The sequence below is a fragment of the Saimiri boliviensis genome, chromosome 19, assembly GCF_048565385.1.
Source record: "Saimiri boliviensis isolate mSaiBol1 chromosome 19, mSaiBol1.pri, whole genome shotgun sequence".
In the NCBI taxonomy this organism is placed as follows: domain Eukaryota; kingdom Metazoa; phylum Chordata; class Mammalia; order Primates; family Cebidae; genus Saimiri; species Saimiri boliviensis.
In genome coordinates, this window is record NC_133467.1 from 42,518,887 (window position 1) to 42,524,663 (window position 5,777).

At 41.5% G+C, this 5,777-nt stretch overlaps 1 non-coding gene across 1 annotated transcript; it reads right to left on the reverse strand.

The window, feature by feature from the left end:
• Nucleotides 1–5,050: 5,050 nt before the first annotated feature.
• On the reverse strand, nucleotides 5,051–5,194 carry LOC141582320 (U4 spliceosomal RNA). Its single transcript, XR_012515188.1, has one exon. It is a non-coding gene; the product is annotated as a U4 spliceosomal RNA (small nuclear RNA).
• Between the last annotated feature and the right edge of the window lie 583 nt (nucleotides 5,195–5,777).

The window sequence follows — 5,777 nt, forward strand, 5'->3', positions numbered from 1 at the left end:
GCTTCAAGTAATTATCTAGGTGTCTCCATTTGTATGTGTAGGTGAATAAGCAAATGGAGTTGAATAGAAATCTTCTTTGCAAAAGAATTCCAAATACTTAATGTAGACAGTCAACCAGCAAGAAGGTGGAGCTAAGGCCTCACTCCTTGAGTATGGGCTTTACATATGTGTAAACTTATTTTTCACATATTTTTCTTGTGCTGTGGATGTGTCCTGGGTTCATTCTCTAAAATGCTGTTCACCCTAGATCAGGAAAAAAAATAATAACCTTACAGATTTGATTTCAATTCATGGATAAATATTTTAACAAGAGTGACTTTGTAAAAATATGTTCCAATGGCTGATTGACACATTGTGACTGGTTCACTTATTCCAAATTCTTCTTGTCTTTATTTTTTTCCAGTGTCTACTTTTTAGCCATAATACACCAGAATGAAATATTGGCCACTAAGAAAAAATATTCAAAGAAAAAAAGAACATGAACCGAACTTGTGACCATGATAATTCAGTTTCACCACAACACTTTCTAAAACAGAAAAGTTTAAAAGGATATTCAAAGTCAATTTCCTCAATAAGGCTTTGCAGAAAATGAGGAAACTAGAGAAACAAAATTGGCAGGACATCCTATGGGTGATTTTAGATGTTTCTATGTTTTATGGGGGAAAAATACTTTACCTTTAAAATAATCACAAAAAATTATTGGAAACCCAAACTCTGGAATGTGTCCAAATTTAGTTGAACTTCTATGTAATTATTTAGCTTAGTCATGAAGTTGATACTTTTTAAAATATCTCGGCCTTATTTGTGTAATAAAATACATAATGAATAATTAATGTTCATAGGAAAACATGTCAGACCTTGTGAAAAAAATCTTGGAGACCCAAAATCACTAAGCTAAAGGGAGAAGTCAAGCTGGGAACTGCTTAGGGCAAACCTGCCTCCCATTCTATCCAAAGTCACACATCTGCTCACCGAGATAAATGCATATCTGATTGCCTCATTTGAAAAGGGTAATCAGCAACTCAAAAGAATGAAACCATTCATCTTTATCTATTTATGATCTGGAAGACCCCCGTTTGGCCTCTCTTCAAGTTGTCTCACCTTTCTGGACTGAACCAATGTACATATTACACATAATTGATGTCTCATGACTTCCTTAAATGTATAAAACCAAGCTGTGCTCCTACCACCTGGGGCACATGTTGTCCGGACCTCATGAGGATATATCACGGGTGTGTGCATCCTCAAACTTGGCAAAATAAACTCCCTAAAAAATCTAAAGCCTGTCTCAGATTTTCTTGGTTCATACATGTAACGTAGGATGTTAATGTTTATAAAACACACATCATTCTATCTACTATTAAAACTATACTGTCAATTAACCTTAGACTTTTCAACAAAAGAAAATGTTGATGAGGTATGAATAATATATTTAAATTTAAATAATGTTGCAAGTTTTAATATGCCTACTTTTCATTTTTTAATACGCCTGTTTTGACTACTTTAATGCTGTAAGACAAATGGTAATTAAAACATTAATAAAAGTGTTTACAGGGGGTGGACATGTTTCCTCCAGCCTCAGGCTTGGGGTGACTTGAAAGGCACCTGCCCATCCCCAGCTTTCATCCCAGCTGTCCTGATGGTGACTCTAAGCATTTCTCCTTTCTCTATATGTAGACCTCATCCCCAAAACAAACCCAAATCTTACAATATGTTAGGGCACACTACGATGATAAGCAGCCAAAGCCTCAAGCAAGAATGTGCTGACCTTATACATGGGAGCATGAAGGTGGTTAAAATGTTCACATTTAAGAGCTTCCACACAGATTGCAAGAATACAAGGAAGAATGGAGATGGCAGCACGAGTCGCTAAAATAAAAGCAGATGTTTTGAGATCAGTTATATTCTTTACTTCAAAAATTAGAGACAGAAAACGAAGTTTAGTCTGAGGCAACAATTTACTGGGCAATAAGCCAGAGGCACATGTGTCGTAGACAGATTTCAGCATTCTCCCTTATATTAATATAAATACTAAATTAATGTCATATAAATATAAACACTTGGTTCTACAGTAGTTTTAAAGGAGATCTCACAAATGGGTTTGGTTTTTGAAGGTTAGCACTGATGGTCCAGAGAATTCATTTTGTTCCAGAGAGAGAGAAAAAAGAATTCATTTTGTTCCAGAGAGAGAGAAAAAAGAATTCATTTTGCTCCAGAGAGAGAAAGAAGAATTTCTTGGGTCCCTTCAGGTAGGCGTCTGGCTTTGCCTCGCGTTGTATATTTGAACTATGTGTACGGCAGAAGACAGAATTTCACAGATTTAAGGTGTGAAAAGTCACTGGGTTCTTCAAGAAGCCTGGGATTCTTCTTGGAAAAAATAAGTTTGTGGAGACAAAATGAGTTGGAGAAGACTGTTATTGAAGTGAAGCAGAATTGCTTTTAGTAATCTGCTTATTACCCTCACCCTCACCCCCTTAACCTCTAACCCTAAACCCTAACGCCGTGACCCTAACCCTACCCCTACCCAATCCCTCATCCTACTCTTTAGCCCTGACCCTTGACCCTTGACCCCAATCTCCAAACCCCAACACCAAACCTAAACTTAACCCCTAACCCTACCACTAACCTTAACCCTTTACATCTGCCTAGATTCTCCAGCAGAAGCAGAGACCCTTGGCTCCCAGCTGTGCACCACTGCATCTGGCACAGGACTCCGTAGCAGTCCCCAAATAGGCACCTGAATGCCCACTGTGCCAGCCATGCAGTGGAAGCCTGTGCTATATTCTCACTTCCAGAACCAAGGCCCAGTGCCTGCATCAGGCTGCTCAGGGCTGAAGTGAGCTGGGACACCCAAGGTCTTCATAAGACCAAGGCTCTTTCATGCCTCCTGTCACAGAGTGAGACGCAGACCCAGCAGCACCACACGTCCCCTCCTTCCCACCGTGGCAGCTCATCAACCTTCCAAGCCAGGGGCCCTTCCCTGATGACACTCCAAGCACAAAGCACTGGACTTCCACACAGTGAGGCTGCACACATTATTCTGTGTAGATGCCCACTTAGGCCGCTGGGAGAAAGGGTGGTAGAGGGACCCTCATGTTGCTCTGTGGTATACATGCTCTGGTTTATACGACTGCAAGCCATTTATGAGAAACTCAAGCTGAAACACTAGTTGTTTCCAATGTTTTGTCAGCAGATGATTTACAATGTATGCTCCCAAATAAGCTAGCCACAGAGCACACTGACTACTTCCCCTCTTAAGTCGCTCCAAGGGCCTCCGCATCAGTCCTAGAATTGGAAGATTGGTGGAGAAGAACTGGGATGTTGAGGGGGTACTGGATACTTGCTTGATATCAGCCTCCCCTTACCTAAGCTTACAGACAGCCCAGATCCCGCCTGATAAATTAGACATTTTAAGACACACAGTTCTCGATAGCAGGACTTAACAGATGCAAAACTCGAAGGCAACGATTGTCTCAATTCCTTGGTGTCTCAGGAACTAAAACACTGCCTAGCACAGGTGCACCATCAACCTTATTATTAAATATGCTCTATATTTTATTCATCTTTGATTGTGGAAGTGATGTGATAAACACTGTGGACTAACGACCTTTGAGATCCCTTCACGGGATCCTATCTGGACCCCCAGATCTGCCAACACAGAGAAGGCACCCATAAACATGTGCAGGACAGAGGTGAGATAAAACTGTCTCTGAGCCTCAAAGTGGTCTGGCAGTCACAGGAACGGCCACGTAGGGTCTGGCCCATATGAGGAGTCAGGCTTTCAGCTTGAGGCACCCCACTGCACCTGCAAAACCGAGTTGTGCTTAACAAAGAATAACCAGCCAGCCTACTCTCTTTAATGAAAGATTCTCCCTGGGGCCTGAAAGCTTGGGGGGATTACTCCTCCCTCCTCAGGCTTGGTCCCAAGGTACAAGACCACGTGCACCAGCAGCGTGGGTCAGCAAACGAGCAGAAGCCAGAAAAGGGCAGTCCGGAAGACAAGGACCCCTTGAAGATCAAGAGAGAGGCCGTTTAGGTACCACGGAGCAGTTACGTTAGACTGGAACACGTCCCATTTACAGGAGACTAGAAAACCCCAGCCTCACCCTCACTTGGGGCTGATACCATTTTAGGCCTCAGCCCGTCTGCACCCAGATGCTCATGAAAACAGCATGTTGCTCCACACCACCTCGAGCTGTTTACTGGTGCTCTCAGGGTTCGAACCAATAATAGAGCCTTGTGCCTAATATCTCAGGTGGTAATCCAAGAGTGATATCTGCGTGACACGCCTCCTCCTTCACCCTCCATATCTAAGTGATCACCAAGGTTGCAAGCCAGCCAGGCAAGGTAGCTCATGCCTGTCAGCCCAGTACTTTAGGCGGCTGAGGCATGTGGATCACCTGAGGTCAAGAGGTCAAGACTGCTCTGGCCAACATTGAAAAAGCCTGTCTCTACTAGAAATTCAAAAATTAGCCAGTGTGGTGGCAGACGCCTGTAATCCCAGCTACTCAGGAGGCTGAAACAGGAGAATCGCTTGAACCTGGGAGGCACAGGCTGCAGTGAACCAATATCATGCCGTTTCACTCCAGCCTGGGCAACAGAGCAAGACTCAGTCTCAAAAAAAAAAAAAAAAAAGAAAAGAAAAGAATTAGTATAATTTTGTCTCCAGAAGAGGGGTCTTGTCCCAGACCCCAGCAACAGGATTTTGGGTCTCACATGAAATGGAATTTATGGCAAGTCGCACAGTCTAGTGACATTAAAAGAGTTTATTAGCCACTACTAAGTGACAGAGCAAGGAGTCCTCAGAAAGCAAGAGGAGGAACGCAGCTGTTTTAAAGAACAAAGTTTTTTTTTCAGACGGAATTTTACCCTTGTCACAATGACATGATCTCGGCTCACTAAAACCTCTGCTTCCTGGGTTTAAGGATTCTCCTGCCTCTACCTCCCAAGTAGGTAGGATTACAGATGTGCACCACCACGTCCAGCTAATTTTTTTATTTCTTTTCTATTTTAATTTATTTTTATTTTTTTGTTTAATTTTTTTATTCCATCCCTGTGGAGACTTCCAAAAATTGCCTATATTGCTTACTATATTTCTGGTCATCACAGCGGGGTATTGGGAAAAGTTTTCAATTAGCAATAATCGCACCTCAGATAAACCTCACTGCCTATGATAATGCCACTATGCAAAGCTATTTTTTTTATGTATTTTTAGTAGAGACTGGGTTTTACCATGTTGGCCATGCTGGTGTCCAACTCCTGGCCTCAGGTTATCTGCCTTCCTCGGCCTCCCAAAGTACTGGGATTACAGGTGTGATTACTTAAGGTAAACATTAAGTAATCACACCTGTAACCCCAGCACATTAACGTACAAACAGAATTACTTAATGTTTGTTTATGTAGGTTATTAAGAATAGTGTTGTCTCTTATGAATGATTGTGATCAGTTTCTGTCAGGCTATTAGTATTGCTACTTTTCTCTGTTACTATTGATTTTAATAATAATTTAGGAGTGTACTATTATCTTTAAAACTTATTTTTAAATTAAGAATGCTTTTTGCTTAAAGTACTGGTATAATTTTATAAGTTTTGGGTCTGTACTTAGTTATTAACTTGTTCCTGCAACCATAAATATTTTATGACCAAAGGTACTCAGTCCCTAAATACATAATTCAACAGATTTAACCTGAATGTGTGTGTGTGTGTGTGTGTGTGAGAGAGAGAGAGAGGGAGAGAGATAGAAAGAGAAAGAGAGAGAGAGAGAGAGAGAAAGAGAGA